Raw genomic sequence first — 25,435 nt, 5'->3', positions numbered from 1 at the left:
TATTTTAGACATTTTTTGCACCGACTCTGCTACTAGATTACCCTAATAAATAAACTACCCCGTTGCCAGGTTGAGCATGGCTGCGCGCCACATCGTTTCAGCATGCGAAATTCAAATGGGTCGCGGCTGTTTTCGTTCCACGGGTCACACCATGAAGCGCGAGACGTTTTAATCTCACGGTGACTTCGAGGGCGCAATTTTGCCGCTATAGCAGGTGGAGTCATGACGGGAGTAGTTTCTTAGCAAAGAGTTACGTCGTTTGGAGGGGCGAAAACGCGAGTAAAAGAGAGACAGAGCCGCGGCAGGAAACGGGAAACAGGAAACGCCGTGGGAGTAAGAAAGAGTCGAGGAATAAGGGAGAGAAAAGTGTACGCTGTTATAATCTTTCGCATGAAACATTGCACGTGTTCAAATCACCATTGGTTATTTCAAGAATTGTTACTTATTTGAACGCAAGACGTTCAAATCTAGCCCAAGCTAGGTAAGAGTCAATCATTTTTTACGTTCAAATAAGAAGAACAATGTACATGCGAATAATGGGTTCGAGATTGTTACTGGTTTAAAAATAGGGCTGCTTGTGATTTTTTCCTTCTGTCTGTAAAATATATATCTGTCGGTCGCGAATGTGTTAATAAAATTGATAATGTATGCTTCTTTATAAGGAATCCGTGAAGTCTCTAGCCAGCGCAAGAAGATTTCCTACCCCTAACCGAATTTAACCTAGCTCTTGCAAAGGACAGAACGGAAACGGGGAAACGACACTGGAGAAGGACGAATCCAAAAGTTTCCAAAGAGGTCTTCGCCCGCGGCTGGTCACGCCAAGTATTCCCTGCTAGATATGCGCCGCGACTTCGACCCTCTGGAAAATGGGAATAGAGCGAAATATTTATAAACATCGTCGGTGCTTATCTTAATTGCATTGGGACGGGTCGCATGACACTCTTATTCTCCGCGGTTGACGTCCGCCGAGACTAGAAAATTTCGTGAATCGCACGCCCTGCGGGGCTTCAAGGCGAATTAGCTTCCGTGGCGTATCAAGAACAAGGACGACCTTTCTTCCTCTTTCGCGTTTCTCTGTCCAACCGCCTCGTCTTTCGGGCGAATTAAATCTACAGATAACGCCACTGGCCATACAGGAATCGCGACACGGAACGGAACGCGGCTAAATTTCCTCTCGTAAAATCTACTTCAGGATGAATTTTACTCGCTCGTTATACGGACACCATTTTTCAAGAGATTTAATTCGCGGTGATTGTTTAAATTTCAAGGTAATTATTGAAAAACAGCACTACTTGGAGCGAAAGAAATATTGAGATTCAGGAATTTTTTGTTCATACTTCCAGCAGTATTTTTGAAAATTTCTATCGAAATATAGATTAAAACCCTTCACATTTCCTTAACAAATACTAGTATTAAATATTTTTAAATAGTTGAATAAATATTCGATTTCAACAATATTCTGGACTCCAGAATACGTTAGCCACAGGTTCGCAAGGAGTAAGTGGTGAACTCGCGATGAAAATCGTGCATAAGCAGAAAAATAGACCGATCCGTTTTGGATGACACACTTTATACGCGCTTAATTTTCATATCGCTGCGTATTTGTCTATTTGGCACTACTTTTTTGGCTTCCTTCAAATACATTTGGATCCAAAAGCCCGTGATATTACTGCCAACTTCTACCCTTGCCAGATCCTGCGAGCATTCCGAAGAATCAGGTTGAAGCGTAAACTGTATTAGAACGTCGAAGAGATATTAATCACCAGCTCCCGGGTGCTGGCGCAGCGATCGACAGGGCTTAAAATAATTGAGTCAGTCTCGTGAAATAATGAACAGATTTATCCCGTTCGATCCTGCCATATTTTCTAACATGGACATGCGTGAAAACAAGCGAGACGAAGCGTCTCGCGTGCAACTCGTGATTGCCAACTCGAGTATAACTTTCTTCCAAACCACGCGCGAATATTCCCGGGAATTTTACCGATGAAATTACTCGTTTGTGTTCGGCGCGCAATTGCGTTCCGAGTTTCAAGCACCCTCGATCACGGCTATCGTTGGCAGGGATCGCCTTATCAATCACCGTGGTCCTCGGTTTCGGTGGGTTGCGCGAAGAAAACGCGAGGAGCCGTCGCTTTAATGCGAGCTCGTTTACTTTCCCTTCTTATCTCGTCGCGCTATTAATTCGAAAAATTTATAATATTTTCCCAGACTCGTTCGAGACGGATACAGGAGAGAAAGATTTCGAGGGGAGGATCGTTCTTTTCTTTCGGTTGAAAAGTAACAACTCCTTCGAATTTATTCGAAATAATTCTGATCGAGGTTTTTATGTGTGAATGTTTCGATGTGTATCGATGTATCCACTTTGTTTAATTCAAACATTTTTAAAGAGCCATTCTCATTACTCTTTACAAATAACTTTCACGTGAAAAAAAAAAAGATATTTATCGTAGACCGCTAAAGTATAAACGACGCGTTTCGATCATTCTCACCTTGCAGGTTATGTGCAAAATTACTGTATCGGGTTTCCGCGTCGTTAACAGGAATACGTGATATACGACTGTGACGAAACAATGGCTGCCTGCGTCTAACCACCCCATCTTCTTCTCACCCCAGGGAGAAGCGTTTACGGATGTTGCTGTCGCATTTGCAATTACGATAAGGCTTACGATTAGCTTGACAGCGTGCGACGAGTGGCGCAGCCTCGTGCAAATTGCAGATCAAGCGGTTACACTTGCAGCTGGCAGCGTGGAACAATTTATTAACTCGAGGTAATAGCATGTCTTGTCATCGAGCGTAAACGAACTCGTGAGCACATTTATTTTATAAAAGGGATACGACACTTTTCTTTCCATTCATCTAAGAGTTGCTACTTGTATCGAAATTACGCATGATAAATTATTTTTAACAATGTGTCATGTGTAAGTTGGAAAAATTACTTTAACATCTGTTGCTTCTCCGCACTATTTTTCATGTTTAAGTTACTTTATAAATTTTCACAGAGAAGCGTTTCGAAGCCTGAAGCCTTTAGATGAAACTTCGCAGTCAGCTGAAATATTCGCAACAAAACCATTCTTCCCCTTAAAATTCAAAGCATTCCAACAATACTGCCCATATCCCTACTGATATTCCCAATCTTTCCCTAAACTCTGACAATTCCTAACTTCCTCCCAGAAACTGCCCAAATAATTCAATTCGAGTCGTTACTCCCGTTATCGAAAACACGGGCAGACGGCGGGCGTCGGAAATTTAGTGGTTCAATTATTCCATTGATTTCCTGGAAAGCATGCCAGGTTATTGCAGCCTGGTGGCAAAAAGCAACGGCATCCTATATTAACGCGCGTGTTGCAACTCCCGACGGTACTTAATTTTCGCCGTGCGAATCTAATTAATTCAATTGGGATTAATTATCCTTGGGTACGAGCGGCCGGTACACGCTCGTCCTCCCTGGTCCGCGACGTGCGAGACCAATTTGTGGAACGACCACCCTGACGACGAGTTACGTAGGTATCTCGCGGCACGCTGATTCCGCGATCGTTCGGATGAGCCGATTAAAACGACGCGGAACATGCCTGGCGCGAACGAGTTATTGTTTCACGCGATACCAGTCGAACCCCGACCAAATATCGTATATTAACGCGTGTACGTGCGACGCGTTTATATGGGGGCTCCGATTCCACGGCAGAATAAAATTCCCCGGCCCGTCGTCGTTCACGCGTAGACACGGGATTTCGCCTGATAGTTTTATCGCGCAACCGTGTTACGCGACGGCCTTTTGTTACATCGTTTACAAATCGGAGCGACTAGCTCGTGCCGCTGGGATAGTTCAAAGGCTTTTCGACGAACATCTGCAGAGGGATTCGTGGTCCTCCGAGCGTAAGAGAATACAGAATAGGATGTCTCGTCTAGAACTGGAAGGAAGGAAGGGTTGCTCTGATATGCCTTCGTCGTTTGTTTCCTCGAGCAAAGAAACACAGGACGCGTTAAATGTAGATATAAAACAAGGGTTAACCTTCCCGACGTTAACGCGAATAGGACCAAAAGTTTGGCGCGATTCGAGGATTCTCGAAACAGACAAATCGCCCGGAGGTACGAGACCATGAAGAAGATTGTCTAGCATCGGTATTTTTGCCTATGAACCTACCGACGTGCATCGAAGCCGAACGACAGGCAAAACAGGTATATGCGAACGGATAGATAGACAAAAAGAGAAAGGGTAGAGACGTGGGATACAGACGAAAGTTGATGGCGTCTGACGACCGTCCGACATCGACGAGGGCGAGGCGAGGTGGTTAAAGGGGGTTCAAGAGTAGAAGAGCGTTTTATTTGCGAGGCAATGCGACGGCTAATACACCAGTCACTGGACAGCGTCCAAGTCATAAAATGGATTTTATGACGCCGATCGATACAACGAGATCTCTCTCTCCCTCTTTTTGACGTCGTTGTCCTACCTCCGTTCCTCCCTCCCCATTGCAATGGACAACCGTCGACGCCTAAGTCTGTCTATACCCGTCGAGTGACCACTTCTCGAGTCCACATCGTTCCGGCAAACTCGAGGCGTACCGTGGACGGAATATAATCCGTTTGTGTGTCGCATGTATTCATTAAGGAAAAAGTTTTGGATTCCACCCTTGGCTCAACCTACCCTCTTTCATCCGTCTTCCGGGAACCACTTATATTTCTGGCATTCTCGGACGTCTGTGTTCCCCTGCATATAGATTGCGACGTCGCGCGCCACGCAGTCGTGAAGATTCAAGAGCACGTGCTGTATTTCGTCGTAATAAAGATACCGCGTTGCAATGGCGAATCGTGCTCTGGTAATGAATTGCAAAAATAGGGACACGATTCTACAAGAAATTTAGGAGAGTTATTTAGGAAAGTATTAAACTATACATGTATTACTGCTTATTGCCAACGGATAAATAAATGACGTATTGTTGTGTTGCTCTTAGCATTCAATAATGTAATTAGAGAAGTAATGGTTTGTAGGTTCAACAAACAGCTGAGTTTCCGCAACATAAATATGTACCAAGACCCAACATTGGGCTCAGACTCGGGCTAACTTTGGGAGTAGTATTGGAAATTGAAAAAATACACAGATATTGGTCGAAATAAAAGAGAAACAAGATGAAAATAGTACAAAAGTATATACAGAGAAATGCCGACAACTACCACATCATATATAACAATGGACCAAATTCAAATTCCGTGAGAAATGATTACATTTGAAAAGGAAATAGATTGATGTAGGGCAAATAATATTATTAAATAGGACAAATTTATAAACAGAGTATATAAATATTTGAAGTTAAAAGTAGAAAAATGATGTTGCATATTTTTTTACTACAAAATAATTTTTTTCCAATTCCTGTACTTATTACATGTATTTTGTTTAAAAATACCACTATTGTATAGTACTATTTTTCCTGTATTTCTCTATAAAGATAACCTGAGAATAGTCAGCTGTCGTTCCAATGCGAGCTTGAACATGATCTACCGTAAACTTTTCCAACGCGTTGATAGAGTTCTCCTGCGGTTCTAATTTGTGGCAAGCTTGTTTAACGCGTTCGTGTATTATTTCGAAGTTATGGAGCGAATATTGGCTAAATGATACGCGTTAGATGACGTCGACAATAATAATAAAGTGAATTCAGGTCCAAGTTTCATGCAGGTCAAGCAATTAGTTCTCGAGATGCGCGTACATTGAATGTCGTTTCACGCTCGGGATAAGCCACGATTTTCATTTCCAATTTAAACAGTTTCGTCGACAGAGACAACATATCCTACGAAATTCCTAACCTCGTTGAAAACAACTAACTGAAATTTCTAATCGGTTGTGAATCTATATTTACGATATCCTGTTACTTCGATATTAACCACTTGTTACGAAATACCGATATACATGGTAGCTGAATTTGTAGTAGAAAAAGAGGGTGATTTATTATCTAAAACTCAATAAAACATGTAGAACAAAATTTGGAAATAGAAAGTTTCATTGATTAAGAAAATTGATGAAAACTCATCGAATGCGCTGCGTACAAATTGGCCAACGTGGCTGTCTATTACTCACTGTTTCTACTTGCGTTTGTGTTGGTAAACGTTGCTGTGTTGGCTAATATGTTATCATATGATCTGATTTAACTGGTGCTGACTAATTAGAAGATAGTGGTATCGATGGAAACTAGATAATGCTAAACCGCCGTCTATGCGCGCAGAGACCACAGCAAGTAGAAACAGTGAGTAATGGACAGATACGTTAGTCCAGTGCTCGATTACACGCGCGCCGAAGGACTTCGAACTCGGTTTTCTTGACAACAAAGACTGGTATGAAAAAATTGTTTTTTTTTATATTTTTTATTTATTTTTGCATTATAAAGTGTCGCCTTCCTGATTTTATCAAACCAGACTTGAGTATTTAGACATTTAGAATTGGAATCTTTGAGTTTCATAAAAAATCTAGGTTCCAAAACTTTTATATTAAATAAGCTCTAATACTTTTAAACTCTGTATAACATTACTGACAATCGAAACACTACAATAATACCGTATCATCGAACTATCAAATATTAAAATTTTTCTCATTCCAATTCAAATACGTATCCTCGATACATGAAAAATCACCGCATCAGTTATGACCAATACTCACGCTTCGAGCCTCGCATCAAAAGATAACAATTCTCCTCGATTTCAAAATCTCATAACCCCTTTCCCTATCTGAACAACAATTTCTTAAGCTCTAAAAAGGATTCCAAGGAAGTTCCGTTCCAAGTCGTCGAAGTTGAGGGCACTATTTATTTGTTTAATTCAATATCCGTCCCTCCAATTATCCTAACAAGATTCGAATGGATTACTGGTTAACGCGAACAGCACAGGGAGGAGGAACGAAAAGTTTCTGGGCCAACGGCTCGAGGAAGGGTGGTTCCCGCCAACTGAAACGGTGTCGAGCGAGTGGTAGGCAACCCGGGAATTAGAATTTTACGGTCCCCCTAATGAATTGAAACGAAATGAGGCTGCGATAGACCTATTCGCCGCACCTACACATTAGACCCTCCGGCGTCTTGACGCCGCCGTCTCGACGGTTCCGTACCGCGGGGCTCGCGCAGACAAGGAATTTGCATCTTGGGTGAAAATTGAAATGCCCCGGTACAATGGACAGAGAAGAGTGTCCTGCGAAATGACTTTTATAATAGGACGCAGGTAATATAGCCAAGCCGGAACGAGAAACGTTCCCGAGCGATAGTGCCCCGGACACGTATACACTTATGCACGCGCACAGACCCACGTACTTACTCCGATATCTCGGAAAGAACAGCGGGACGCGAATATACTGGGTGGCTCGCGAAAATACTGCCACTGAAGGGAATTTTATTTCTTCGTCTTCGTTTTGCATAGCAGTATGTTTATCTGGCAAATGTTTCTGCGCTAGGTTATGGTATTGAGTTCAATATAAAATGAAACGATGTTAGAATCTTTTGTTTAAAGTTTTGATAATTAGAGTGGACGTGATTTTTAACCCATTAAATTTGCCTGGCAATGAATGGGTTAATATATTTCGAATTGAGTTAATATACAGTCACGATATGACTTTAATAGTCAGTAGTTTGTTATATATACTATTTGATTGTTTGTTTACTTATCGTTTTTTCCGCACAGTACCATAACGATTTCTCACGTACAAGACGAACATACTACTGATAAATGTCCAAAAAGGGGCAAGGTCGTTCCAACCACAATTTTTGACTCTAACCTACTTACATTCATCGTCGCACGATTGAGCAGTGTCATATAAGATTAAAAAAAAATACCAAAAGCCTCCCCTGCTGGGTAATTAACGCGAAATGAAAACTTGTACCAGCGAAGAAAGGGGTCAGTTCGTGCTTCAATATCCACCGTGCCACCCTGTATAACCAGTGTGCAGCATCCAGCGAGCAATGTTTGCACCCGACATTGACATTTTCTCCTGCACAGACTTGCACGAACTTCGATCCACACAGGCGCAGCCGGCGTGCATTGACGAGAAGCGGCCCTGGTATACTTACAAAACGTATAAACGAGAAACTATGCGTGTAACCGTGAAACGCGTCTGTGAGGGTCTGTTTCAGCCGCACGTCGACAACACCCTCGGTGTTGCGCAGAGGAAATTGAAATATGCAAATAACCGCAGCCCCGACGCCACCTAGCTACCAGCCACGCAAAGGTTGATGTTTCATCCTCAGAGTATCGGCATTTATCGTCGTCGATGTTGGATATCGCGGCGCCTCGTATCAGAGGGATTTCGGTTTTTTGAATATCGATGCCCACCAGGTATTCTCCGTACGTGTTCACCCGTGTACACGCTGATCCAGGTATCGCGGGTAAATCGACGTTTACCGAAACGCGATTTTTCAAAGGAGAATATTCAATTTACCCATCGAACGCCGAAAATTTATCCGACCGGATTGGGCAGGATTTATCGAGAGAGAATTGCATTATTTCGAATGCGGGGTGAAGTGAATGTAATGTTTGAGATGATAGAAGAAGGCTAGGACCTGATTAGGCTCTTTTTTTATTATTTTTATTCTGTGACACGGGTACCTCGAGTGCCTCGGGAAATTTCATTTCGGTGTAAATAAACAAAATTTGAAAAGTTGAAAGTAATGAAAGAATTACTGGCAAATATTTAAAATTCAAGAACCTGCGACCAAACCGAGTCGAGGAGAAGAATTGCAGCACCTCGTGCTTTCACCGAGAAGAAACATGGCGACCTTGAAAGTGCAAGTACTTCCGAACATCGAATTGAACGACGCTTGGGCAAAAGTAGACGCTGGATTCGATTCGTTCCGCGGATGGAAGAGAAACGGTCTATTTCTCGAAACGGTGTCAGAAAGGATTAAGGTTCCCGCGAGGAAAGAGGAAGAAGAAGAAGAGGAAGAAGCTTCGTCGCTTCCGCGATCATGAAATCCCGATCCACGAAGCCGTCGAGTGCGCATAAGTGAAGTGGTCGCATGGTACGGAACGATGAACCCACTCGGTGGTATTCTGCTCCATTGACCTTTGCGACGCGGCCAAATGCTCGAGGAGCGAGCAACAAAACGCCCAGCGATAGCTAAGAGTTACAAGACGGCCAATAATGTACATTGCGTCGCAAAGCTAACTGGAACATGCAAAGTGATTCGAGAATACCGATGATACCTTCGCCAGGGAGAGGAAACGTCTTTGACGGGGCCAACGAATGCAAATGTACTCCGACAATTGTGCTGCATTTAGCGTCCTTCCTGCAATAGCTACTTTATAGGCGAAATAACAGACTGCTGGAAATTGTCTTCCCAGTTAGGTCCTCGAATTTGCAAATTGTAAGACACGATATAATCACGATGACTACCTTGATTAATCTAGAAAGATAATATTTACAAATTCTACATTTCGTATCACGTATCAATATCGGCTCAAATTCTTCTTTATTTCAAGCTAAATATTTGGTCCCTGAAGAAACGCACTTCATTCGAACCGGAAAGCCGAGCCAGTGATTAAGCACCGTCGAAAAGCATGCTTGTTTTCGATTCTACAAAAACGTCGGTTACATTGTTCTTGCCCAAAACGATATTAATGTGCGACTATCTACGTGCTCTTGGCTTTCCCTTCTTTTCCTTTCTGCTCATTTCCTCTGCTTTATTTCCAAGCAGTCTCGTTCCGCGGAGCTCGGCGCTGAAGTAAAGCGCGCCATTGAGGGTGATTTTTATTCAAGAGACAGCGTCGGGGCGCGCGACGTTAGGTCTACCGTGGCTCCGAGCTTTAACTTAAATGTATGTTAAAAGTTTGGTTCAGGATTTTTAATGTCACGGAAAGGAGAAATATAAAAATAGCTGAGCCACGGAGTTATTAAGATTCCCTAAGGTCCAAACTGCCGTGGCCTTTTCGTCTCGCGCGCTGCACGCCATTTTCCTCCACCGTGTTCTTTCTTGCCGGCTCTGCCCTTGTCCCTCCCGTCTCCCTTTATTCCCTTTTCTCATGCAGATCTTCCCCAACTTTTTTCCCTGGTCCCCTCCTTCGTCCTTTGCGCCGTTCTTCACCGCCTCTCCTTACGTCGACCAAATTAAATACCGTGCTCGGGAAATCCTGAAGGAGCCTTCTCAGATATTCAGAGGCGTCCTGGATGCACTGTCGCGTTCAATTTTCCACCGCTCGCCGTGCCAAGGCATATCACGAAGGGAAGAGAAAAGGGACGATAAAGAAAGCGAGATCACCCCTAGAAGGAGGGGAAACGCTAAGGCGTATATCTACCCCGACTTCCCCCTAAGAAACAGAACAATTTTGGGGGATTTTTATTTGCTTATATCTAAGTAGCATCTGGTTTCAAAATGGTGAAAAATGTTCTCATTTATTTCTGGGCGAAGAATCGATCTTTAGAAACATCTTAATTATATTACAAGCAAACAAAGCAATAAAATTTAGAAACCTTTCATTGCACACTTTCGTATTAAAAATTCCCAAGGTTGGCCTGCCTTTTCGGACGAAGGGTAGTTGAACGTCTTCAGCCAGGAAGACCTTCGATTACACGGCATGATTTTCGAGCGTGCCGCCCGTCGACGGAGCAATGTATCTTCCCTCGTCCGATGCCGTAGCGACGCTTCCTTTCCGCAGCTTGAAAACTTTTCAATTAAGTTCTCAAATTGCGTTTATTAATTTTAATGGCACCGGCTGCCGTCACACAGCATCCCGTTACATAACGTTGCCCGAACAGGCATGTATCTTCCGAATACCCGAGCCATGTACCCTTTAGCCCTTGCCTACCCTACGCGCTCAGTCTATGTGCAGACATAAATTTGTACTTAGCCTGGATTAAATTATTTGCAGGAAGATGAAACGAGTCCGACCCGCATAGCTTCATTTCCCCAGACATCTTGGTTGCGCCTACCGCGTGTCGATGGAAACGCGCCTTACCGGCACCGGTAACCCGTTAGTCTTTCCACTGGCAGCGTTCAAATTGGTTGCCAAGTCGCTTCTACGACGGGGTAGCTACTTAATTTCTCGAAATCGTCGACCCGATACGCTCTAACCGAATTACGCGCGAAAATCGGGGCGGAGAACCCAACGTCAGTGTAATTAACACGCAGGCAACGTGATAATTAACGACTGACACGTCGATCACGCGTGACTGAGATTAATACTTTGGTTTTCTACTCGAAAGAAAGTGTATTTATAGGAAATCGTAAATTAGTATCGTTAGGGCAAACATCCAAATTGTAAAATATGTTTTGAAATATCAATATTGTAAGTACGTGTTGTTTAAAATAAACAGATTTTCATAATTTATATAATTGCTTTTAAGGCAGATAATACACCACCAGTGATAGAATTTGAGGTGACATGAATTCACGTCAGCAGTCGCGAATGCGTTAAGGCATCTGTTGAGTTTGCACACAAAATACAAATCATGGTTAAAAGTGATACCTTGAGGTGCCATGGAGTGGATTGTTGCATAACGAAAAAGCGCGAATTGGGAAGGGTTTAATAATGGCAAAAAGGGATCGAACCGTCGAAAGAGTAATCAGGTTCATTTATTCATTGTTATAACGAACCGGTTGATGACTTAATATTTCATCGTGTCAAGCTATGGACGCGAACTCTGCTGCAGCATTTAATTGTGACATTTAATAATTCACGGTGGCCAGTACCAACGCGTACACCGTGTATTGTGACGCTCTTGTACGTTCGAAAACCCAAAGGTTTGCTTCCAAAGGGACTATTACAATGCTCCATGCAACAGTGACCATCCTTGCTCATTTTCACCCTTTGTGTGTACGTGTCCATCTCGCTCCCTCTTTCTGTCCTTTCTCGCCCCTATATCTCCTCGTCTCGTGCAACCCCTGGTCTTTCTGTTCTTAGCTAGGGTCACGTTAATTCATTCTCGACATTGTCCGCGCAGAGTACTATGTAGGCTATCCTTCTTGGTCCACGAGGTATCTCGCTTCCAGAAGGATGCGTACGAATTTGGCATACGTTTCTCCGATTTGCATCTGTATGAATAGGCGCGGATTACGGGATTGGAATAAATTTGGCCGGGTAAGTGAGCCCCGCAATTTATACCAGCTCACGAATGAGGACCATGTATAGGACCACGCTCAGGGCTCGCTGCGTTCCCTGAATTGACACTTCCAGCTTATGTTTGATAACCGAAATGATCAGACAGAAATTATTTGTATTTATTTTTAGTCACCGTGTTCAAGGGAAGTAAATGATTATTAAATTACAGATTTTTGGTCCCGTAGTAAAAGTTAATAAATCATTTTGTGGGATTCAAACTTGTTTCAATGCTAATCGTTCCAAAAAAAAAGGATTTATATCCTAATAAGCTTGAATCAGAACCTATGAGGCCTACTAGAAAAGCGACTTTCGTTTCAACGCGTTGCTAAATAAGAAAATTGTGTTTTTGTTGATTCCTAAACGTATGCACGAATCATAGCGGAGTATAGTCTGACCTAGTGAGAATGAGGGGCGAAACGCGCATGCCTCAGAGCGGTGGGCGCGGTCTGAACAGAGTCGTACTCCTACTACTGTCCATTCTGCGTCTATGGCGTCGATGCGCACTACTCCTACGCTTCTGATCTACAAACCTCGGTAAGATAAAAAAAGAAACAACCTACGAGAAAACATTTTTAACGCTGTTTAAAATGAAACTCAAACGGAGTTTAAAAAAAAATCGCGCTCACTGGTTGACTAGCGTTTGGGAAAGATGTCACTATTCAACGTTCTTCATACCTAGGAGACTATAGGCTCCAAGGCCTCGAGCTTTAAAGTCTCTTGAGTACGCAGAAGATATATTAATGGTAATAGACCGACACAAACGTCTCGAACCGCGGTGATTCCTCGTCCCACATCCTAGATTTAATAGAACCCTCTGTCCACACCTATCGCGAGAATATCGCCGGCTCTCAAGCCTCGCTATCGCTTGGTCGGGCTATACAAGAGCGAACCTAGGAATAGGTGAACCGTCCAGCCGTTCGTTGCGCGTTTGTGTTGGCGTCTGGACGCACCCCTGCGATTCGTCATTTTATCCGTTCGCCGCTCGTAACAAGCATCTTTTACGACACCGTCGCGGAGGGGGAAGAACGATGGCGCGACGCCATAGACGTTGATTGTCGAGGGACACTATTTCCACTTTCCCCAGCTCTCTCTCTCTCCCTCTCGCTTACGACACCATGCTACGTGGTCCCTTTCCGTCTGCGTCGTTTCTTTTCGCCGCGTCCTCCACGGTCTCACTTTCCACGAGCTCGTATTCCGAGGAATGGCGGGTATACTCCCCAGACGAAGGAAAACTGCCGTCGTCGAACGGCCTTGGGGCTACGCCGCAGCGGCAGGAAGACGTTGTTAGGGCTATTGCTCTCTGTCCGAATGAAGGACCGCTCATATTTACAAGCGACGCCGGCAAATGGCCGGTGGGAAGGCGAACAAGGAAAAAGCAAGGAGGAACAAACCCGTCAAATCGGGCTGCGGGACCCGGCAACGATCGCTCCTCTCCTTCTACCCCCTTTCTATCCGTTCCTCGATCTGAGCCATTTTTATTCTCACCCCAGCGAATCGGGGGACTGTGTCCTTTCCTTGCAATTCACTCGCGTCCTCCCGTCGATCGTTTCTCGTTCGTCATACTATTTGCAGCTGCGAAGAAAACATTCGGGCGAAATACGAACCGAGACACCACCGATACAACACGCAGACGCGAGATCATGTTGGGAAATTGTTCGTGTTCCGTAAGATATTCCGGGGACGATATTTCACGTTACTGTTTCGTTCCGTTGTTGACCTGGGAACATCGATGAAATACATGGTAAATGTATTTTGCTCGATTAATTTCGAAACGCTTGGTGTTGCCAGAAATTAAGAATAAAAAGGTTCCTTAATGGTTTTTAGTCTTATTTCTAACCACAACAAAGTTTAAATGTAACGTGTCGTAGGAAAAATGTTGATATCTACGACGTAATAAAATTGAGAAAGAAATTCCAAGTAGTAATATATAGAATAAGTCAGACATTTCATATTTTTTTTTTTTTTTTTTAATTAAAATAGTACTAGACTGAATTGTCAGTGTGTACAGCGACGTGTTCGGTTTTTTTAACTTTTAAAACACGTACGCCATTACTACCAGAAGCAAGGTGACGATGCAATTACGTATTGGACGTACAGTGGGGACGCATTCAATGGAGAAAATTTCGCATTTCGACCGCACGGAGACCGAATCCTTTAATCCCAACACATTCTCAGCGGTTGAACTCGGTCCGTACGTACGTTATACTCGAGCAGAAATTCTGTGGGAGTATGGTCTACTCAGGGGCTACAGAGTGGCCAGTTCGTTGAAAGAAAAGTTTGGGGAACAGTGGCCCGACGATGAACTCGTGCAGAGGTACAAGTAGTTAGACCGCGTTAGAGCGGAGTGTGAAAACTGGAGGAACCGTTCCCCGTGCAAACACTTTTGGGAACGCCAATGTAAACGGAACGCTACGATGCTCCTACTGTCGCAACTGTCGTTACGAATTCGGATGTACAGGCTGTCTAGGTCTAAGTTATATGTATAGAATGAACGTCGAAAGTATTATAGATCTTTTGCCTGGTTAATTTTAACGCAATAGGACAATCGATATAAATGTAGATAAAAAAAAAATGGCACCACGTAAAGGCGTATCTTGTGATATACTCGCGTGTTAATGATGAATGATTACGATAAATACTTGCAATTAGAAACTAGTTTGGAAATTAGTTGTACGGACTCGTCTCTGTTAGGTTGTCGTATCTTACCTGAAACGGAAATGAAAAACTAAGTCAGTAACAAAATACGAAAATCTTGATCTGTATTGGCTAGTTTACGTGTGGTCTGTCTCTGCAGCAGCCTAAGCTATGAATTAGCCCTGAACTAATATTCCCAGCTAATCTAGATAAATTTAGGACTCTTAGACAAGACCAATTACACGTAAAAGTAAGAAGATGGATGCAGTAGTTTCTGATGAATCCGTTCGAAGTGTAACGGGTGGTCGGTTTCGTCGTCGCTAAATAGCGGAGCCATCCGGACCATGTGGCGTTTTACCTACCCCCGCCAGCCCCCCCCCCTCGTCGAACTCTTCCAGACTCGAAGCGTGTTCGCACGGATATTTTTATGGATCCATCGATGTATGGACACATGCAATCGCTCGAGTTTATTGTTTTTGGCGGCCCGTTGCCGACGTCCGTCGAATTTGCATATTTTGTACCGCGCCGACTGTCCGGCCTATTGTGTCCAACCGACTGCTGAATTGCTCCACATCGAGCATAAGGTCGCACTTTTGCATGACAATGAAAGCGCCAATGGTATCGAGCATGTTCCAGCCGTAACGCGAGAGAAAGTTTGCGGGGAGGCTGCGAAAAGAGCATTTCTAACGCGAAACACTAGTCACCGTTTTTCAGGCTTCTTATTTAGTATAATATTGTTTGCGCTGCGGTTTCCACGCGACTAATTTATTCGAGTAATGCCGTGAGTAAGTTGGGTAAAACATTAGTTTTTATGGTATAAATGTGAGATTCGTTCGTGATAATAAGGGTTTAGCAACTAAGATATAATCGTAAGAACTTAATATTAGAAATTAAGGGTGGTAAATCTCCACTTTGCAAGATTAAAATTCAAAATATTCAGCATATTGAGAACTAGAGCAAAAGCATCTAGAAACGTTTCATTCGCATTGGTCCTACCTTTCCAAGTACATACGATGATTCGAACTCGACCTTTTCCTACGTCATCTGAAGTCTGCGTCACCAAATGCTGATTCATGTTGCGAAACAGAGTGTCTTAAACTCTGCCCTTTCCTATTCCGTCTCTTACTTCTGAATTTCGTACTTTCGAGACTTTTTTATTACCTCCGCATAATTAAAACTCGAATAGTAAAATGGACTGTTCAAAAATGAATTTTATTCAAGACAAACCAAGTTAATCGAATCAGTGGTTTGTCAGATATAAACGTGATTCAACGAACGAAGAATCGTCGAATTTACATGCGTAACGCGCATAAATGTTTTTAATTAAAATAAGTCGGCCGGTTTTATTAACGTTCGCGCGCGGAGCATCGAAATCGCGTGAATTATCTGTCGCGCTCCGCTTTCGCCGTTACGATGATGCATGGCCGAGCCGCATAAAAAATGTGAACGAGAGCCCACGTCGGGGAGGCGATATCGTGAAAAATGAGACTTTCGGGATTGCAGCATGTACGAACGAACAAATAGTTCGATGGATCAAGTTTTAATGACCTGAACAGCCGAGCGCCGACGCCGCTATCGCTCCATTGACAAACCACTATGGGCTTCTACTGCTAAAATGAATCATGCTGTTATTTGCGAACGCATAACATTAAACCGCCAATATACGCGCCTCGCAATATTGTTGCGGCGATAACAATAATTTTGCCCGAAGGAAATACGACCTCTCGTTTCTCGAATCGATGTTCAAACATAAAAGAAGGTTTTTTTGTTGTTTTTTTTGTTTCGGAAAAAAAAAACACGAACGCGTCGCGGTATCTTCGTGGAATCTGTGTCCGCCTGTGACTGCGAAATACCATTCCGAATGATATGGTTAAAATGATCAATCAATAAAGTATTAAATTTCACGTGGACACTGAAACACGAACTCGGTAATAAAAAAAAAACCGATAGTTACTACCCACGTGGCTTATTCGTTTCGCGTTATTTATATACGCGAGAATTGAAAAGCTTCGGAAAAAATTGGAGGTGTTAATCAACATGATAAAATATTCCGCGTTCATTGTACATTCGGAATTTCTCATATCTTCCAGCACGAAACGAATTTTAAAGAGAAATAGAAACGATCGGTAAACACATCCATAGGGAAAAACCAATTCGACTGCTCGCAGTAGTGCGAGACAACGAATGCAACTCCTGCTTCGTCCCCCTCTGTTCCACCTTTTTTTTTTTTTAGTTACAGAGTAACTTATTTACTTTGCCCCGCTAGTAGAACTCAAATTGAACGGTACACAAGCTTCAAGTTAAACGAAAGTTTCTACCCGCAGTTTAATTGAATTTCCAATTCAGAAATCGATTACTTTTCAACTGCCATTGTTGGTCTATCATGTTATTCGGTGGAATTACTGTTGTTTGAGCGTTAGCATAACTTCGACGTTGAAACAACCGTCCACGCTTTTAGATTTGCGTTGAACAGAATGTTGTTCTCGGAGGATTGTTTAAGACATTCGCACATTTTTCTATAACAAAATTTTCTGGTAGTGATAGCAAGTTGAAGTTTTTACGGCGTAAACGAAACATCGACCACCCTACTTCATAATACTAAGGGCCATCGGACAATCATAAAAAATTGATTTTTGTTCCAGTTAAACCCAAAGAGATATCCATCCCACAATGGAAATGTCTGGTATTTTTCCCCTACTCCAATGGATTAACGATATCATCGCAAGTATTCATCTCCTCGACACAAAAAAGAAATATTTTTTAAACTATAGAAAAATCTCAATCGGATAATAAAAACCTGGAACATCGTAATTACGCCCTCATTTCTCGATAAATTTCCAAATCACCACCTCCCCTTCGACAAAGAAAGAACCACCCCCTCAATTATTAATTGCGTTCTAAAATTGGTGTTATTATTTTTTCAAGCACCACCGTATTTGGTGGAAACATAAAGAAATCGAGAAACGATTAGCGACAACAACTCTCCCGATTTAGACGCGAGATCGAGATGGAGACACGTGTTCGTTAATGGTTGGCAGAGTCACCGGCTGGCGATCATTGCCAAGTCGAGCTACGAGGCCTGGCTCTATCCGCTCGCTGCTACGTGCACAGCTTTCGTGAAGGCTTGACTTCCAGCACGGCATCTGTCCGCAGGTACATTCACGGAAGCGTGTACACGTTGTTCTGTCTCTGCCACGTGCTACCGCATATGTCTATCGGATGCTCTGGCTCGTGCATCGCGCACGCCAGCGTACATTTCGAGTTTGCTCTTTCGCGCTGATCCGATATCTCGGCGAAATAAACGTACACGTTCGCCAGGGGGAGGATTGCGAACTTCATTCGGGGGAGGGAATCGGATTCCGCTTAAAGTGAAATTTCACTAACTTATGCGCCCCATTCGTCGCGAAGGGCCTCGTTATTCCCTACGTGACGGCAGAGCAGATTTCGATGAGCTGGCCTAACGACTTTCGAATGTCTTTGTGTCGAGTTGGCTACTCGAATGGTATGCCTTCGACGTTTCCCCGATTCGCATTTCGTTATCGAAACGTCTCTCGAATCCTGTTCTTACTGGAAACGGATCCTGCTACTTCTTCGTGGTGGCATTTTGTCAAATCGAGTAACTCCACCAGTCACGTAAAAATTGTTTGATTATTCTTTCTTATGAATTTTATATACCATTAGATGAAAGCTACGTCTGTATTTATGCATTCTACAACATTTATTTGAATTTATAGTATAAAAGGAATTTTGAAACAAAAGTGTACAATATTTCGTCGAATTTTTCAACTTTTTGTTACACGAAGTTAATCGATTTATGCATCGAACGCCTCATGTGGCTTTATTTGCTTTATGGTCTGTCGAAGAATCTACTTTAGAAAACGTAGCTAACGCGACTTTGGTTTTTCTAAATTCTTTACGGGGCCTCTAGGTTGGAAGATATCGACTAACCATTCTCCGGGAAAAAGTCTAGTCCGCTCTCAATTGCAATCGACGCACCGTAAACCCACGCGCAGGGGAGAGAGGACGGTGATATATGGACGTGTTCCCCCAAGACAAGCGACTCTTGTGCAACGTTCCTGCAGAGCCTGCATGCAAGACGGATGCATTAGGCCTGCAGGCGCTGCACATTTCGGAAACCGCCCTAAATTGCAACTGGTACATCTTCCAACCCCACCTACGCGCCTGGCCCTCCAAGAATGTCCTGAGTGGGAAACTTGGAACATCAATGGTAATATTGGTTTGCTTCGAAGAACATCGTCAATCAAGTACGATACCATCTCCTCACTGGAGGAGTATAGATTGTCTCACTTTTTAAATTGCGGACTCTAAGAGTACTTTGTCAGCAGTCTGAAGTTTTAACCCCATTTGATATTGAAAGAAAATATTTTTTTTAATCGAGGAGCGTTGATAGGATGAGATTCATTCAAATATAAACCAGAATTTGTATACACAACTTTATCGGCGATAGATACAAATACAAATGGAGTGCCTTATTTGTCTGCGTACTTTTCTTCGTCAGACAGCTACTTGTACAATTGGTTACTGGAGTAGCCACCTGCTTTTTTTCCCACCGGGCTTAGAAAGCTTCCTATCTGATGGAAGAAATGTATTTCTATCAAAGGAACCTATGTAGAAAAATAAGGCGATCCATTTGTATTTTCATCTACCCCCAATAAAGCTGTGTAAAAAAATTCCGGTTTATATTTTAATGACCCTCGTACAATTGAGGAACGTTGAATTTTAAAAACATCCATTACACTGTTTCATATGTATCTACTGCGACGTAAGTACCACAACAGTGATCGAGATGAGATGGCTAAACCTCTGCCCATCCAAAGAGAATCAAGAACACGCGCCAAAACAGTCGCAATTCCACCGCGCTTAACATCTCCGGAAGACAAATGCGAACTGATCAAGTACAGTGATGGAGTATCCAATCGTGATCGAAGACTCTTTACTGCCAGCCCGAAGGACGGTGGAGGGGATGTAGGAGGCAAAACCGTACCTTATCGCTTCCAGTAAACTTTTTCCCCGAGGGGGGAAAGAAACAAGAAGAACTAAGTAGCCGAGCAGGGTGATCTCCTCGAGGTTTGATTTCTGCGAGGGTCGCAGAAATCCGGACCGGCAGGTTCATTGGCACCGTTTCAATTCCGGCCAGCGCGGATCAAACGTCGACGTGCGGTCGTCTGGTGGTTGCAGCGGCACGGGCGCGCGCGGCAAAGACGACGAGCTTTGTGCCGTCGACGCCGACACCGTCGTCGCCAGCCTCGTCGTTCGCAGGAGCTATCATCAAGAGTCGCGCGACGTCTAGCTGGCGTCGACAAAGGAGGACCGAGGCCGCCGTCGACGACGCGACTTGGCAACTCGTCAAGAAGCTTGTAACCCTAACTGTGCCATTGTGCGAGAGGCGCTTGGTGAAAACTCCTTTCTGGCCAGGCCTGCTGTTCCGAGGCTTCTTTGTTTCCCCCAAAGGGTGAACGCCGGAGGCGCGTGGCACGCTACCACTTGTCGTCAACCTTCTCCCCGCCGATTCCTTCCATCTGAACGCATACCGGCTGTCCGACGCAGAGACCCCCGGGACGCGAACAGTCGCGAAGCTGGATCGAGAAGGACACGACGCGCGGCGTTGCTCGACGACTTAACACGCTTAATTACTTGTACGGCTTCGGTACCGTTGATTACTCGTCGTCCAGTTGCCAATTTCCTGACCCGCGGCGTTGGATTTAAAGCTATCCACCGAAAAACACGGTTGGCGAGAAGCGCTCGCGACCCGGGTATTCCTAAGGTCTCCCGTTTCTAGCATACCTGGCGCGACTGTAATTCAAAGTCTTGGCCGATATCGACGTTGAATAATCGCCACGACTTCATTTAGAAACGAAATTCGAGTTCAAATTTTTGTGAAAATATTTTCCTTATACGAATTTATTTTTTGTTAAACCTTGTGGCGGCATCGGCGACGAGCTGACGCCACGTTTCCGGCTTGTATTTATAATAATTAGGTTTAGTTTTAAATGTTACGTCTGGAAGAGTGAATCGAGGTGCGTGTTGCGTGACAAGCGTTGAGTGAATGTTTAGATTATTGGTTCCAACGTCGAGCGGATGTTTATATGATTGGATCGAATGTTCCTTTGGGTGAATGCATTTATTTAAACAGAGTGCAAGCGATGTGAGAATGAAGAAAGAATGTCTGCGATGCTTGGGGGAACGGATGATGTAAGTTAGTCTAGTAAGAGAAGCCACGGAATACGGACGCGATCGTTCCATTAAAAAGTCTTAAAAAGCACACGAGTCTTACTTATTTTCCCGTCAGCCACCACAAACCTATAACGTTTTATTCTTATTTTTTTAGTAATAAAGGAAGCCTAACATGATTTCAGTATCGAGTAAAAATTTCATGAACCCTAAAATAAAATTGACCGAAATATACATTTTTGTTTGCAATCATGCATCTTTGCTTAAAATTGTCTGGCATTTCTCGAATATGTATGAAAATTTCCTCTGGCGCTCAAAGGGTTAAGTACTATCCACATGGACAATCGCCTTTCGAGCCGGTATAGTAACGAAGTAAGATACGATCGTCGATTCCGTCGTGCCAACTGGTCCCTGGTCCGTGCGCCCACGGTGGCTGTTCACATTTAGAACAACAAGTCTTTTTGAACAGATGGTGCGCATCGGCACTCCAATAAACAAGCCGACGCCCGTAGTCTGTAGTCACCGGAGCTCTCCTTCGTTTTCTCCCGTCTCGTTCCTTTCTTGCCGTCTTCCCCGAGTCCGTCTCGCTTTTTCCGTTCGCGTTCTTTGTTTTACCACGTCCAAGGAAAGCCAATAAACCATCGAATTCCTCGGGTATATTGCGGGTCTCCGTCGCAGCCGCCGACTCGGAACCCAGCAACAAGTCCTTTTCCCTCGCTCTTATATTCCGCGAGTCGTCTTTCCGTCGAGCAGACGTTCGTACTTTCGGAAATTACTGGCCCGTGGTTACGTGCATGCCCGCTGGTTGCGCGAACTGGAGCAAAAGGGAAGCGTCGAATAGGAAGAACGAAAGTGAAGCGACGACCCAAGTCGGCCAGCACAGCGCGCGCACGGACGAGTTTCGCGTTGTGCTCCTGTTTCGTGTTATGCTCGTTGCGCGCCGTCGGAGACACAATCGCGGGTCACCCGGTTATAAGGAAAGTTTCGAGGAATCGATAAAATTATTTTATTGCTCCACGGTGCACCAGAGAACTCGCCGCTCGCGAAACCGGCCCCGCGATACCATCGCGATGCGTCCCTCGACAAAGAATCCTTTCGAGGAACTTTTCGTTAGGCGAATAAATTTCTTTCGTACCCACTTCTCTGAGCCTTCGATTGGCTATTTCAAGTAACGATAAAACCCACCGAGAAACGAGAATATTTCCGTCGCTTTACGACAACCTTGCGGGGAAGCTCGGAGTCGACGGAGCGGAATCGATGAGAATGGAATTTCCAAAGAGGGCTTAAACGGGATTGCGAACCATTAAATCATAGTCGGATTAATCTTTAAAAAGAGCGAGAAATGTAATCGAGCGTTGCGCATTCGACCGAGAGTCTCCCGGGACCCGAGTATCTCTAATATTGAAATAATAAGATCTTGATGGCTCGATGACTGCCATTGACTTCCCTGCGTTTCGCTAAAGAAGCGAGTCGGCGCTGTGAGATGTTAAACGTGGCATGTTTTGAAAATAATCAGCCTCCAGCACCGTACCAAAAACAATAACATTGCCTTGGTGCACGAAGAGAGAGAGAGGGGTGTACAGAGCGTGACGAGTCCTCTGCTCGGTTATAGATCTTGTATAATATCTGGCTATCCGATCTCATTCTTCCTCCCGTTCGTCTTACCAGTAATAAGTGGCGAAGCATTGTACGGGTGGAGGACCGTTTAACACCGCCGACGAGCCGTGTTCTATCACATGGAGATACATTGAATTTTTGCCCATTAGAACCGCCCTGAAGCACCGCCACGTTCGGAAAGTAAATACCTTTAACGACTGTATCTCGTTAGTGCATCGCACGTGCTCTATCTTTGATTCGTAACGTGTGTGTTCGCGCCACGTTGATGAAACTTTGCGCCCGCTGCGCTGTTTTGCTTCGTTCTGAAAAGTCATTTCGCGTTTCACCACGCGATATTATTTGCAAATGTCCGATGCGAAAAAACGAGGCGAACGACGTTGCGACGATCAAAAAATACAGTCAGTCTCATAAATGTTCGTACCATCTACGTCTATTAAAGAAGTTTGTCTAAATTAAATAATAGGTTCGATGTTCTCAATTTAAACAAATTCCTTCGATAAACACAAAGGGTACGAATATTTATGGTACTGACCGTATATTAATTGACATTTTGTATTACTAACTCGTCATTATTCAAATTTTGCGAATGTAATAACTTCAGGTGGATTCCATTTAAAACATAAACTACAGTAAAATAACATGTAACAGACGAGGGTTCGATGCAATGAGTTTGAATATTTCACGTCTGCGATTCAGCCAATAAAAATGCAAGACTCTCCAAGTACAACCTATTAGCCAAGTCACGACAAACGGCTTCATGCGCACCGAACATTAAGATCTTCGACGATCAATCTATATAGGTACTCGTAAACGCTTCCTGCAATCTGGAAACGTGCGAATCGTGCCGATGGAAAAAATATCCGGTTGGCCACCAATCGTTACTTCGCGGCGAATTGTTACACGCCCATCTTCAGCTGTAATTTACTGCTCGTAAAAACAGATTTTAAACGGAACCTCGAAGTCTGCGCGATTTCTTAGCACGCCTCGTGAAATTTAGGCTTTTGTACGAACACTCGCGTTATTGGTCGGCTAAGAATACCGCTGAAATAGCGAATAGCTTAAATGGGAATTTTATCAGAGAAAAGTGGATTCTAGTGCTTTAATGCTCCGAGTCACAAGAATGTCGCCAGAGCTATCGTGCAATTAAAACATTTTCATAATTTTATCATAATCAGGAATAAAATTTGACGTGACGTGAATTCACGTGAGCGGTCGCGAATGTGTTAACTAGAAACGACAACAAAGTGACCCACGACACCAAGCCTAACAAAAAAAAGAATAAATAAATACCCCTGTCCTCGAAATAAATTAAAATGAAAGCTACATTTTCTGAGGTCCATGATTTTCCATTTTTTAATTTATCGTTGTTTCTGCAACAGTGAACAGGGTGTTCCATTTTAATGTAGACGTGGATTTACTTCGGAAAGTGAGTTTGAATTTCGAACACGGAACTTGGAATCGCGACTGCGTGCCCGAAACTCGGAGACACGAGCTACAGCCAAAAAAAAAAAAGGAATATAAATCCTCGATTCGGTAATTCTCAGGATTCCGCAGCATAAATCTAACTTTTGCGGCCGAGGGTCGGCCAACACAGCCCACAAGATTCAGGGACTTTAGCCAGAGTAACTCTAATCTCCCGATAGTTCCCCTCCCGTTGAGTTACGTAGAGTTCTTCCACAAGAGACTCTGATTCCCCTAACATTGCGCTTGTAATTTTCCAAGGCGGACGCCTGGCTTTTCTTCCTATCAAATTATGATTTAGGTTTGAAGTATATTTCTTCGGGGAAGAAATCTCCTAGCCAAGTCTCCATCCCTCGTGATCTTCCACTTGGATGAAATAAAATTGTTTAGGGAGGGTCCATCAAAAATTCTTTAAAACAGAGATTGAAATTCATTGAAACGTGGAACGCGAGTTATTCTTGTGTTAAGAACCGATGGAAGTTACTGAAGGTTAAACCACAACTGATATTCATTCAGTTGAACAAAGATATGTATTTATTCATTGTAAACTGTTTAACCTCTTACGCACGACGCGCTACTATAGTGGCTTTCGCGAATGTCATCTTTCTGAACGACGCGCCAGTATAGTGGCTTTCGCGGTTGTCATCTTTCTGAACAGGGCGTCTCTAAATATGTATCATATCTTTAACACATTGATCGTCACGTCACCCACATATGGGTGACAGTGTTTTTCACTGAAGCTTGAGACAAAATAATTCCGAAAGTTGAGCAACAAAGTATACGAACTTGAATGAAATTCATGAATTTTGATCAAGTTACAAAAATAAATACCACGATAAATGTTTGATTACGTAGTCTCCAATAGTCTAAATAATATTCAATCCCTGTAGAAACAGTCGTGCCTAAGAGCCAACCCAAAACCCAATAATCAAAATTTAAATTTTCATGTTAACGAGTAACAGGGAATCAGTCTAAATTCTGTTCGTACCTAATCGACGAAAGTAACTTAGGAATCGCGCGAGTGTATTTTTAACTTGAATCAATTTCTTCGCATGATGTCTCGCTGGCTTCTTCGCTGGTTTCAATCAATTCTGTGCCCCCTCCATCTCCATATTTTCCGGCGAAGAAAATTGAATGAGACGCGAGTATATAGTGTTTCTTCCCGTGAAAGAGTATCAACTACATTTCAGCTACCCCTCGCGGAAGATTCACGTACGTAAGGGAAATAACGTTGTCATAGAAGGGGGATACGTTATTGATATCGCCAGGAAGCGAGGTCGCTGGCGACGACCAAGTAAGAAGAAAGAGGAACAGCCAGAGGGGAGCCAAGAGTTACGTGTAGGTAAGTGTTAATCTTGGTGGGTTAACGCAAGTGGCGCCCGCTGCCAAGTCTGCGGATTATCGCGCATCTTGTAATTGCCAACCAATCCCACGGGTGGAACCGGTTGGGAGTGGCTAGATCTGTTTGGCA

The 25,435-nt window shown here is 43.6% G+C and overlaps 1 protein-coding gene and 1 long non-coding RNA gene across 2 annotated transcripts in view; one reads left to right on the top strand and one right to left on the bottom strand.

Moving 5' to 3' along the window:
* Positions 1-25,435, bottom strand: part of LOC128875212 (CUGBP Elav-like family member 5) — a 447,698-nt gene that overhangs the window by 372,945 nt on the left and 49,318 nt on the right. The gene's annotated exons all lie outside the window — the stretch shown is intronic.
* On the top strand, positions 6,042-11,294 carry LOC128874965 (uncharacterized). The gene is made up of 2 exons (XR_008456718.1): positions 6,042-6,321; positions 10,831-11,294. It is a non-coding gene; the product is annotated as an uncharacterized LOC128874965 (long non-coding RNA).

This window comes from Hylaeus volcanicus, chromosome 4 (genome assembly GCF_026283585.1).
Source record: "Hylaeus volcanicus isolate JK05 chromosome 4, UHH_iyHylVolc1.0_haploid, whole genome shotgun sequence".
Taxonomy (NCBI): domain Eukaryota; kingdom Metazoa; phylum Arthropoda; class Insecta; order Hymenoptera; family Colletidae; genus Hylaeus; species Hylaeus volcanicus.
Note: the sequence above shows the minus strand (reverse complement) of the source record. Positions and strands in the feature narration are given on the sequence as shown.